This window comes from Camelus dromedarius, chromosome 11 (genome assembly GCF_036321535.1).
Source record: "Camelus dromedarius isolate mCamDro1 chromosome 11, mCamDro1.pat, whole genome shotgun sequence".
In the NCBI taxonomy this organism is placed as follows: Eukaryota; Metazoa; Chordata; class Mammalia; order Artiodactyla; family Camelidae; genus Camelus; species Camelus dromedarius.
The window spans coordinates 27,228,053-27,241,112 of record NC_087446.1 but is presented as its reverse complement, the minus strand read 5'-3'; the positions used below and the strand labels follow the sequence as shown (position 1 = coordinate 27,241,112).

The following is a 13,060-nucleotide window of genomic DNA, read 5'->3' as shown; positions in this document are numbered from 1 at the left end:
TTTCTTTTCTTACTTATCTATACATTTTATAACTAGTTACCAAATCTAATGCCAATTAACAGACAAGATGAACCCCATTTTAATCAGCAGTACAAATAAACATGCAGATATATTTGTATTTGGTCGTTCTGTTTTCTTACCTTTCTTGTACTTTGCAATCCATTTTGTTTGGGTTTCTTCTTCTGCCACACCACTGACATTGTTCTTCAAAGGTCATCAACAGCCCTTTAATTGCTAAGTCCAAGAGACACATAAATACTCATTTTTTTCTGTTCTCTTTCCAACTTTTGACATCGATGACCATTCCTTGTTCTTGAAATGCTGCTAATTGATATTCATCTAAATACCCCACAAATACTGCTAGTTCATAGCCCAAAGTGAGCCCAACCTTACGACCACAAATGTGTACTTCCTGCTTTGTCCTCTCTGTCTGAATAGCACCACCATCCACCTTGTTGCCAAACAAAATCCCAAGTGTGCACCTTAATTCACCCTTTTGCTTATTCATCCTCCACCTTATGCAATTAATTACCAATTAGTTACCCACATTTCAAAACAAAAGACTCTAAAAACTCAAAGATTTTCCATAACTCACTTGGCAGCAAAACCTGCTCTGAGGTGATGGAGGGTTATTAATAGCCTTGATTCTTCTCATTTATTATGAATATTTGTATGTTTACTTGGGTGTTATTGGCGTCTTAACTCATGCCCAGACCTCCCTGAGAGTACTATGTAATATATTTTATGTGCATCATATTACCTTTCAAGAAACATTCAAAAACTTCTTAAATCCAAAGAAAAAAATTGGTATCCACAGACCTCAGGGATTGTGATCTTGAACTTCCCAAGTAGCTCTCAAGCGCCTCTCATCCTCTCCATCCCCTTCCAGCTTAGATAAAGCCACTGTCATCTCTGGCTGGATTGCAGTAACAGCTCCCCAGCTACTCTCCCTGTTCTCACTCTTGCCTCCTCAAATCCGTTTTCCACCTGCAGCCAAAATAATCATTCTTTTTAAAAAAAAAATGCAAATCTTCTCCCTTAGTAAAACTCTTTGATGTCATATTTTGCTTCTAGCATAAAGTCCAAATTTAGAACATGGCCTAGAATTCCCCAGATGATCCAGCTCCTGCCTAAATCCCCAACCTTATTCCTCATCACTTTTTACCCTCAACTCAGCAGTACAAATGCCTTCTAGTTCCCCCACATCCTGCTGTCTTAATGTTTAGTCTTGCAGTTGGACTCAGTAAATATTTGTTGAATGAATAAACAAAGTCTAACTTGCTAACTTTCTGGGCTATTAAGAGAAACGTGATACGTATTTCTTCTGAGCAGATTCCCATTATTTCCTAATTATTCTCCTTTTGAGAATAACTATGAAGGGTGGGAGGTAGCAATGACTATAACTAATAGTATTGGGGTGTGAAAATAGTGGTATGCACTGAAGCAAACTAAATGTTATGACCAAACACAAATGTTCTATTGCACTAATGACATTTCAAAAATATTTCCTGGCATCTGAGCCATTTTCTACTAGTTGCTTCTCTAGCTAGCATTTAACAGTCACAGTAGTTGTACATCTAGTTAACATTATTAAGCATCTACCTTACACATAACACTTTATATACATTGTATAAATGATTTATAACCCTTGTAATAAACATATGAGGTGGGTATTGTTCTCAGTCTTTCTGAAGGATGAGGAAACTGAGGCTCCGAGAATTTGATGAATTTTCCCTGAGGTCACAGTTTCAACAAGTGGCAGAAATGGGATTTAAACTCAGTCCTCTTCATCTACAAGACCTCTCTGCTCTTCCACACTGTCTTTCAGTTCAGTGAAAACTGGCCACTTCTGGGCAAGCCTGAGTGACGAATCATGGGTGACACGGGAGGGAGTCTAGTGAGAGAGGGAGACAGAGTAAACAGGAAGGGAGAAGGAAAAAACATAGAACTAATGAACTCCTTAGTTATAAAGATATCTGACTAGATTATAAATTCTGTCAAGGAAAGTTCCGGTTGTTTTACTTCTTTCTCTCTCGTGCTGCCTAGAACAGGGCTGGGACCAGAATGGATACTTAATGAAGACTTACGGATTGATATGAATTGACTACTCATTAGTAAGATTTTGACTAAGTGTCACAACATTAATCACTCCCTACTTTCCTCCACCCTTAACCTAGAGTATGGTTGAGGTCAGGGGAAAGGTGTGGTTGTTGCAGTGAGGCTTATCAATAGAAGGCATTTTAATGCCTACAAAGACCTCATTAAACTCTGACCTAAGATAGCATTTGAAAAAGTGCTGATTGCCAATAAGCCAACATCCTGTGTTTGACTTTCAAGGAATTGAGCTGGTAAGAAACAAGTTAGATTTCTATCAATGAACTGTTTAGATACTAGCTCTTATGTTTGCAAATATTTACTAAGCACTTACTGTAGGCAAGGCAATGAGTAGGCACTATGCATGCAAGTACCCAAACATTCACATGTATACAGTTGGAATAAATATGCCTTTAAATGTCATTTTGTTTGCCTCAAAAGTCCAAACAAAGACCTTCTATGGAGTGGGAGAAAAAAAACTATCTTGATTTTTGCAACTGCCATGTTGTCCTTGACTAAAACACTTTCAAAGAAGCATTGTAAAATCCTCACTGTCCTGCATAGACGATAGTGTGTCTGAATTCTGATTCTTGATGGGAAAGCTGCTATGGTCCAGCTCTGGCAAGAAGACCCTCTCACTCCTTTAGAAAGTCTCAGTGAGGGCAAGAGGCCCCTGTCCTGAGTTTGTGTACATGTGTGTTGATTTTTAGAGGAAGTAGAAGATGAGTCCCAGGAAAATTCAACACTAAAGCAGTTATATGAAAAAAGAAGGAAATTGTGATAACTGGAGAAGTTAGAAAGGAGTCGAGACTATGTTAAACTTGTGCCTGTGATATGCTTAAACCAGAATTTGCACTGGGCTGTGGAACCAGAAGGAACTCCCCACTTTCCTAGTGGTCAGTAGAAATGAGAGTATTTTTATACCTTAGCCAAGAGACAGAAGCAGGATCCAAATAGAAAATATTATAAATGCTTAGAGATGGAAGATATGTTACAGACTGCTGGTCCAGTGTTTCCTAAATCCTGTTGCCATCAAAAACACCTGATAAGCTTTCTAAAAATTGAAGACTTGGGCCCCAACCGCATGCCTAGATTTTCCAATGGGTAGGAGCTGGGAATCTGCTCTATCAAGCCCCTAGGTGATTCTCAAGATAAAAGGCGACAAATAAATAATGGCAAGTATGAAATAGTAAGTATTTATGTTACCACAGAGTAGGGCTGTTCAGAAAGAAAGAACTCCAGCACCAACTGAAATATATTCCTATTACATGGTCATAAGTAACAATGTATAGGCCCAAACCACAAGGTGCAAAGTCCAAAGACCAGCATTCTTCCCTCTCCTGGGTATATGAACTCGGAGAAGTCACATGATGCTAGCTAACGCCTTAAATAAACTAAATAGAAATGTTATATCTGAAACATAAGTGTGACCAACATGTTTAAAGTAGTCTCTCGGTTTTCTCATCTATAAAATGCGAACACTCACATGAATCCCCTAAAGACTAATTTTTCTCATTGCTAAAGTAGAATTGAAAGAAGGCCTTTTTCCTCTTAATGAGTCATTACATAAAAACACTGGTTCATAGGAAATGTAATTAAAAACAACAACAACAACAAGCAAGATTTCCTTGCTCCTGCCTTCCAGAGATGCTATGGGGAAGAAAGTGGAGGATATGTATTCAAAGAGATGGTGTTTGTGGTACATTTTCTCATCGTTCCCAGCTCAACTCATTGTACATCAGAGTGGGAGATGACTGACTGTTATGGGTTGAACTGTCCCCCAAAAAGATATGTTGAAGTCCTAACTCCCAGTACCTGTGAATATGACCTAATTTGAAAATAGGGTGTGTTTGACTTAAGTTAGGATGAAGTCACTAGGGTGGGCCATAACTAGTATGATTGGTGCCCTTATGAGAAGAGAGACATTCGGACACAGACATGCACAGAGAGGAAAACATCATGTAAAGGCACTGACACAGAAGGAGAACACCATGTGGTGACATAAGCAGAGGTTGGAATCGTGCAGCTGCAAGCCTGGGAACACCAAGGACTCTGGCCACCACCAGACACTGGGAAGGGGCAAGGACTGAGGTCTACCCAGACTCTCGAGTGAGCATGGCCTTGCTGACATCTCAATTTCAGACTTTTAGCCTCCAAAACTGTGAGACAATGTGTTTCTGTTGTTTTGAGCCTCCCGGTATGTGGCACTTCGTAATGGCAACTTTAGGAAACTAACATAATGAGCAAATTCCTCTATGTCCTCAATGAAACTGTGTCTCTTCTCATCCTAGAAGAGAAAGAGGTCTTCGATCCAAGAATCTTAGCAGGCCAATAGCAGTCATACAGTTTGGGGGCATGTCCTTCTGATGCCCAGAGGAACACCTGTCAATGCTTCCCTGTGTGTGGTCCGAATACCTGGAGTGGCATCACAAAGAGAGTGGCCAGGCATGCCGAGAACAAGCTGGCAGGGACATCGTAACTCTCCAGTCTACTAAAAACAAAACAATGAAACACAGTGTTGAAAGTTGTAACACCCATTCATTTCAAATTTGGTATTAGTACCTGAAAGCCAAAGTGCTGACTACCACTCAGCTTTATATTTAAGCTTTATACATAAGCTTTATATACTTTATGGGACAGTTTCATGACTAAAAGTTCATTACAAAGTGGCATTTGCTTGGGAAAACCAGGGCCTCGTGAAGGAAATTGCGCCAGAGCACCTTTCTGAGATACTGCCTTGCAGTGCTGTTGTGACGATGAGATGTTAAAAATAGTGGCTTTGTAAGCCAAAAGCATTACCCCAACATAGGTATTGTTGCTGGTTTCTTATCAACATAGTCATGCAAAATAAAAAGGTTTATTATTTCCATGGGTTCATTTGTAGAAATTAAATAACAGGGCCAGGAAAGGCAATATACGTTCTCACTGTCAGATATGCAAATCGAGTGAAGAAGTATCCCCATTAACTCTCTGTCTGCCTGGGGAACCATGCCTTTTGTCTAACGTCCGTCCCCTACAGGTTAACTGGGGAAACTGCTTGCTTAAAGAGTCTAGCAGTTATTCTGAGGAAATGACTAGCCAAATATATTCCATTTGATTATGAGTGAAGATACAGATCTTAACTCGTCTCTTAAAAACAACAACAAAAAACATGTTTTGAAGGTGGGAGAAAGGAAATCTGAATTCTGCCCAACAACTGATGCTGATATTCAATACTGTCAAGAATATTGAATTGTCTCATTCAAACTGCTTTTTAAGCTGTATATTACAAATAGGTGAGCTAGGCACTCAGTACAATGCAGTTTCTGTACTAGCTCAGGAATTCAGTGATTCTAAAATATTCTAGGCTCGTGGTCTGTTCCACTGTCCCTGCAGAATCTTCTGATTAAGTGAGGAAGCCCAGGAATACAGGCATGAAAAGAAGATTTTATTTTTAGTTGTTGCTTTTGGCAAAAGTTCTCTTCTTAAATGGAGGGAATTTATTCTAAAAAACCAGAGTTTTCTTTTCTGCCACGTGAAGAAATAAAAATAGCAAAAGCCTCGTAAATTATCATTCCTCAGTGTCAGGTTGTCTAGTTGTGGAGCCGATTGTTAGGTGAGGGCTGTTACAAAGTCACTCTGCAGGCAACGGTCCCCTGCCTAGTTCCCAACACTAAAATGACAACTGGGAACAGATTAAGAAGCCTTTGGGCAAAAACATTATTTTATTTTCATGAACAGGTACAGGTTTCAGAAGAGGGCAGACATGATATAGACTTTCTCATCATTATCATATACCTCCCTTCCACCAGCAGAATTAGTGTCAAAACTACTCACAGACTCCTGTCCCATTCCTAAAGGACGTCAGGACCTAATGAGCTCCACGTGTGTACGTGCTGGGCGCTTTCTCCTCTGTCCCCGAAGCCACCTTGCTGGGGAGCCTGCTGACAGAGGCACAGAACGGGTCAGGACTGGTGATCTGGTTTGGATGCAGCCACCCTGTCTCTATGGTTTGCTCTAATTGGCCTAAAGCAGGAGAAATTCAAAGAGCTTAACTGGATCTTGGCCTCCCCACTGTTGTCTTTATTCTGATCCTAATGGTTCCCTTGCATGATGGGCTGGATTCTAGGAGAGCCCCCCAGGCTCTCCCCGTCTGTGCCCCAGGACTGTGAGTGTGATGGGATATCATGCCCATGCTTATGTTACTTTACATGGGGAACAGAGGGCCTTTGCAGTGCAATTAGGGTTACTAATCAGTTACCTTGAAATAGGGAGATCGTTCACATGGTCCTACTCTAATCATATGGGCCCTTTCAAAGCAGAGATTTGTATTCAGCTGGTAGCAGAAGCCAGAGAGATTCAGAGGGTGAGAGGGATTTAATATGGGGTAAGTCACAGGCTAGCAGTTGGGAGCAGCCTCTAGAAGCCGAGAGTGGTCCTCAGACAAAAGCCAGCAAGAAAACAGCAGCCTCAGATCTACAACCACAAGGAGCTGAATCCAGCCAACAGCCTGAATGAACCTGGAAGCAGACTCTTTCCCAGGGTCTCCAGATAAAAGCCCAGCCTGGTCAACACCTTGCTTTAGGCCTTCTGAGATGCTGGGCAGAAATCCCATCAGAGCCCACCTGGACGTCTGACCTACAGAGCTGTAGGCTAAGAAACATGTGTTACTGAAGCTGCTAAGTTTGTCATAATTTGTTACTCAGCAATAGAAAACCAATAATCTGTGCCTGAGTCACCCTCTTTGTTTCTTGTCCAGTAACTTGGTTCCTCTGAGGTAAGGACCCTACCTTCCTCTTACCAGATCCTCCTGTCTCTTAACCCGGATTCCCAGCCCAGTGACTGGGTCCCCACTACCTGGGGGATTATGGCCCGGCCCAGGTTCCTGAAAGCCCTGCTGCTGACTTCTGTGTAATGGGGGACGCCTGATCATCGGGCTTCCCCGCCTCTTCATGTTAAATGTATGCCCACAGCCATTGCCTATCATTCACATGAATTTAGAAAAAGGGCATGAACTTTGAAAGTAGCCAGGATTTTGAATCTCAACTTCACCACTTACTACTTATGTGAGGTCAAGACAGTGTTTATACCTCCAGGGACTCATTATTCACACTGTAAAATGAAGATGATAACATTTGCTTTATAAGGACTAACCATAATGTATGTAAAGTATATAGCGGCATGTTATCATTACTACTTTGTGTGTAAGTCCATGCAACTAAATAGTGCGTTCTTCCTGCTGAAATGGAATTCCTCCCAGAGCTGTCAGCTGGGTTTGTCCCTCCAATTTCTACTTTGGTGGATGAGTCTAGTTCCAACCCCCCACCACTCCCAGTTGGCATACCGTATTAACCTCACCGTGGCCCATTTCCCAGTGCAATACACCTCTGTTCATTCACCCATTTATTCATTCATCAAGGACCTACTATATGTCAGGCACCTAGAAAAGGCACAGGGATATACTGGTGAGCCAAGCAGGTGAGATACCAGAGTTTACATTCTAGTGTGATGCCTACATGCTGGAGCCATTTCATAAGGTGTATGGATTTATTGCAGTTTTGAAATTACCTCAAGACTTTGAGTCATAATAACATTACCCCCAAAATGTATGGAAATGTGATCAACATTATTCTTCCCTCAAAGAACCTTTCACATCTGATAGCTAAGATTTAATACTTCTTTTGCAAGAGAAAAGAACAAAGCTAGTAACTTTTATGTGGCAATGAAGTGCTCGTGAGATACTTCAACGAGTTAATGAAAAAAAAAAGTCACTTCGTTTCAGAGATCTGGGTAATTAATCCACAAGGATGTGGCTGAGGCTGGGAGTACTGTAGAAGTACGTGAACGATTTGCTGGTTAGATCTCAGACTAGCTATGCCTTCTAATTGAAAGGGGGGAAAGTCCTCTTAACCTCCCACTGGAAGCAAGCCCTGACTCTCCCCGGAGATCATTTGTAGCCCAGAAGAACTCATTCCAGAGAACCACTGAATTCATCTCAATGGCAGTTTATCACAGAGGGTATCCAGGCTGAACAGCATAACTGCATGAAATGCCTGTCTGTGTTGGACCAATCTAAAGCCATGGGTTTTGTAAGGGAGAGCCCTTCACTGAGATGTTGGCCCAAGATCATCAGTATCACCGTTTACAGCTTGTGCTGCAAAAGAAGTAAATAAAAAGTGAAGCTAAAAAGAAAACAGAGTCTTCATTGAGTTGCCTCCTATTTACCAGTAATCCCACCAAGTGTTTTTTTGGATTGGCAAAACTGAGCTCTACATATTTATATTGGTAACATTTTCCAGTAAGTTCTACCAAAAGGTATCTGAGCACCTTGTGTTGTGAAATTCAGAGAAATGGAAAACATTAAAACAAATAAGCCTTGTCTCCCAGTACGGCCTCCTGGAAAAGAAATTCTACCTTTCCAAGGGCATCAGCCTAAATGAGGGCTCAGTTCTTAAATTCTTTAATCAGTTGCCTTAGAAACCAGGAGAACGTGGTAACCACCTCCAGTTAGCAAGGTAATACAGTGATAGGTTTAATCACTTGTTACTGGCCAGATACACACTTGAGTAAAGGTGAAATTGGTATTATTCACTGTGACTGACGTTCTGCATTTTCAAATCGTTGGCACTTAAATAAAGCAAAAAGTCTGTCTCCTACATGACAAAGAAGAAGGAAGGAATGCTAAGTACACTGGGATTATGAATTCTTATTTATTAGCCAGTGGTGATTTATCTCAGCTGGAAAGCACTCAAAAAAAAGTGAAATTTAATCCTGTTCAACAAATTATTTACTGAATTCCTTCTATGTGCAAGGCATGTAGGGAAAACCAGTAACAAATGATTTTCACTCCCATTTCGGGAGAGCACCAGGAAGTTTACAAAATAAAATGATACACACCATGCTCTAAATATGAAAATGATAAGAGAAAAATGTTCTTTTGTGTATTTAATTTTGCCAGAGGAAGACAGATTTTGAGTTTATAGGTAAACTAAGGAATCATCACATTTTAAAATTAAATCTTTGTGACCTCACAAGCATTTAACATCCACTCAAAGGTACACATATAACTAAAAGTAAAGATCATAAGTTGTGGGCTCTGAAATCAGTCCCTAATTCCATCTTCAAACAGATTTAACTCTTAACTAGCATTGCTAAATGAAGATTCTAATAGTTTTCAAATTTGTCTTCTATGTGTCTCCCTGTAACTTATTCCAGCCCTATTTGTGCCAAGATAACGATATCCTCTCTCTTTTTTCTCATGTTCTTACTCACAGTTGATTCTTTATACTCTATTGCATCTTCTTTCTCCTCTTCCCCGACTCTCCTTCTCCCTCTCTCCATCTCCAAACCCGGATAGCAAATGTTAAACATCTAGTTTCATATTTCTCCATTCTCATATCTTGTACCCATACAGGGGAGAGGGGAATCTCTGTTTTACCAAATGGCATTATTTTATATGCTTTCCTCAATTACCAGTGCATAATGTCCTTTTGAGGTAGGTGATATAAGTCCAACTTACTCTTTTGGTAGATGTATAATACTCCATGTTTTGAATATACCACAGTTTATCTTCTCATTCCTCCACTAACGGTGAATCACTCTGTTTTTCTGTATTGGGCCTCCACAGCAGAGCTGCCGTAAGCATCTGCACGACTAGCCCTTTCATTCCCATGGCACAGGATCACAGGAGTGAACCCTCTCTTCCAAACCGTATGTATATTTTTTATTTTAAAAGTATTTCCAGATTGCTTTCTGAAAGGTGCAATAAGAATATCCTTTCCCCAAATTCCCACCTACAGTACATGTAATCTTCCTTTAAAAATTTTCAAACTGATGTGTATAATGTTATTTTTTCACTTTAACTTGCATTTCTCTGACTAGTAAAACAAAAATTTTTGCTTATTGCCCATCTGGACTTGTCCCTCTATAAACTACCCATTCATATCCTTTGTCCATTTTTCTTTGGTGTGTTTTTATCTTACGGTTATCAGTATACAAGCTATCATTTCATGTTTTGAATAATAGTACTTTATCTGTGTTGCAAATATTTTTTAAACACTGATTTTCATATATCACCTCATTCATTTTCTTATTCTGTGTTTTTACATGTTGTGATTTAGTTTACCTGGAATTTATATGGTGAAAAATGAGGGTCAAATTTTACTTTCTGTCAGGTGGAGAGCCAGTTTTACCAGCACCATTTATGAACTAAACTATTCTTTTCCCACTGAATTAAAATGCAGTATCTTTTTTCCTGCCCCTGCCTGATCAATTTGTAATTTCTGTGCTAGTACCTCTTTACTTAGGTTGTGGCAGCTTAGAGAATGTTTTATCATCTGTTATGCTTAATCACCCCTCACTGTTCTTGTTTTCTTAATTTTATTGACTACTCTATTTATTCTTTGATATGAATTTTTAAATCATTTTATCAAATCCTCCCCCCAGAATACCCTCTAGTTTTTAATTGGCATTGTACTGAATTTATATACTAATTTTGAGAGCATGGATGTTTTTAGCCTTTTAACTCTTCTGATCTAAAGATATAGTATATTGATCCACTTGTGCGGAGAGTTTTGTCTTTACAGAAAAATTCATGGGTGTTTGTTGTTGTTGTTTTTACTATATAGGTCCTGTGTCTTCTTTGTTGGTGAATTTATTCCAAAGTTTTTCATAGATTTTTGTCACTACAGTGATGGTAATATGTGTTCTAATTCTCATTTTGAGATGAATGAAATTCTGGTACATGGAAAATCAATTGCTTTTTTCATATCTGTCTTATCATCAATTCTGAAACATACATTTTCACATCTCTGAAAATGAGATATATCCTATAATGATGACATCTTAATTATAACTGGCCACTCTTTTCCTTCATGGGAGTACATAAAGTAAAGGGCTATCTTAAAATCCATGGCATCTTAGATTTTTTGAAATATGATATAACAATAAATTTACCACATTTTCCTCATACTTCTATTTGGTATTACTGGAATTTCTTAGATTATCTAAGTACATAATCATATCTCCAAAAAGATATAATTTTATCTTTTTTCCAAATTTATAACCAATTATTTCATTTTCTTGTTGAGGGTAAATATTGCTGTGTTGTTTTATGTTATGGAATGGTTAGCACAGGAATGATTTTAATCTTACTGTTGACTTTTTAGAGGTTTTAATTATAAGTGACTTCTTATTTTATTTAGAGTTTTTATTGGAAATGTCTGACAAATAATAACAAATGCCTTCTAAGCATTTTACCTTTATTGATAAAATCGCATGATTTTTCTCCTGCACCATATAAAATCACAATAATAATTTTCATGATTTGGAACCATTCTTGCATTCTTGGAATTAATTCTGCTCAGTATATTGTAGTTTGTGTGTCTAGATGAAATACTGGGTTCAGTTTGATCATATTTTCATTTGAGTTTTTTTTTTTTTTTTGCTGCTGTATTTATACAGGTTGGCTTGCAGTGTTTTATCTGTATTGTCATTAGTAAGTGTTAAAATTAAGTTTCTTTTATGAACTGTGGGAACATTTACATCTTTTCCTATGATCTAGAATAGTTTAAATACTTGGATGGATACTTTCTAAGAATTTGATTAAACTTAACCACAAAGGCATCTAGTCCTATTAACTTCTTTAGTGGCTTCTTTTTATTCATCTTTCCAGTATTTTCTGAAGCATTTAGAATGCTAAAGTTGTCCTCTTTTTAGATCAATTTTAGTGATTTGCATTTGTTATAACATAAGTTTCTTCTGAGTTGTCAAATGGGTTACCACATACTTTCTTAGGCCTTTTAATTTCTTCCACATCTGTGGTTATGACTCCTTCCTTCTTTCAGATTTTTTACATTTTGTACCTTCTCTTTTTCAATCAGGTTTATGTGCTATCTAGCTGTTTTATTAATATTTTTAATTAGCTGAGTTCCATGTTTGTTTAACCTTTAAGCTTTTTTGTTTATTTTCTATTTTATAATTTTTTGATTTTATGTTTATTAATATGTTCTGGTTTATTTTGTATATATTTTAATCTCCTAGAATAACTACAAAGGTACTTTAATTTTTAATCATCCTTTAGTAACAGTGCCGCTTAAATCTATAAATTTCTCTGTGTATAACTTTTTCTGTGTTCCATAAATTTTGAGTTGATGTTTTCTCATTTTTGCTGCCTTGGGGATAGTCTGTAATTTCTGTTTTTATTTTTAACTTTGATCCAAAAGTTATTGAGGAATGTTTCTTAATGTCCTAATTTATTGTATAGCTATCAGGGAACATGAATTGTAAAATCAGCGCTTTGGATTTTAAGCTTACTTTTTGGCCAGGCATATAATTAATTCTTGTAAGCATTCCTGGGACACTTGAAAAACTATACAATCTATTTAAAGGATGTAAGATTCTATATTGGGCTATTAATAGATCTCGTTAATTATATTACTCACTTCTTCTACATCATTACTTTTGTTTTCTTTACTTGATTTAATTTTGAATATGTGTGTTGAAATCTCCCACTTTTTTGCTTTATAGTTTTTGCTTTATTTGGTAGCTATGCTGTTTGATGCTTTGGAGTTAAAAAAATGCAAGTAAATAAAAATATATTTTCTTGTTCTGGAGATTTCAAAAGAGGTCCTGGTCACTGACCACCATCCAGGGCTTATATTCAAATACCCACAGAAAATATTCTACTAAGCATTGCAAGCAAGTTCAATCATGTGCTCCCTTCTATCTGAGCAATAAATAGTTTGACAAGAATGTCCTTACCTGTCTACTTATTTTACAGTTATCTACGCACTGGATCATCAGTGTACTTAATGGTTAAGACTGTGAGCTCTTGAGATGAAATGCCTGGTTTCTAAAAACTTGTCCTGTCACATAAATTATTTAACTTTGTCCAGCTCTATTTTCATGCCTGAGAAATTGGAGATAATGCAGTGTACCTCGTAACATTATTGGGACAATCCAGTGATGGAATCCATAGAGGAAACTT

The 13,060-nt window shown here is 38.0% G+C and overlaps 1 long non-coding RNA gene across 3 annotated transcripts in view; it reads left to right on the top strand.

Annotated features, from left to right (window-relative positions):
* The window catches only part of LOC116156288 (uncharacterized), a 139,566-nt gene that overhangs the window by 9,004 nt on the left and 117,502 nt on the right, over positions 1-13,060 (top strand). For 2 of the 3 annotated variants that reach the window (XR_010383041.1, XR_010383040.1), the window contains exon 1: positions 9,664-9,783. This is a non-coding gene — a long non-coding RNA (uncharacterized LOC116156288). Of the gene's footprint in view, positions 1-9,663; positions 9,784-13,060 lie in introns of those variants that run through there. The other variant, XR_010383042.1, reaches the window with a different exon arrangement.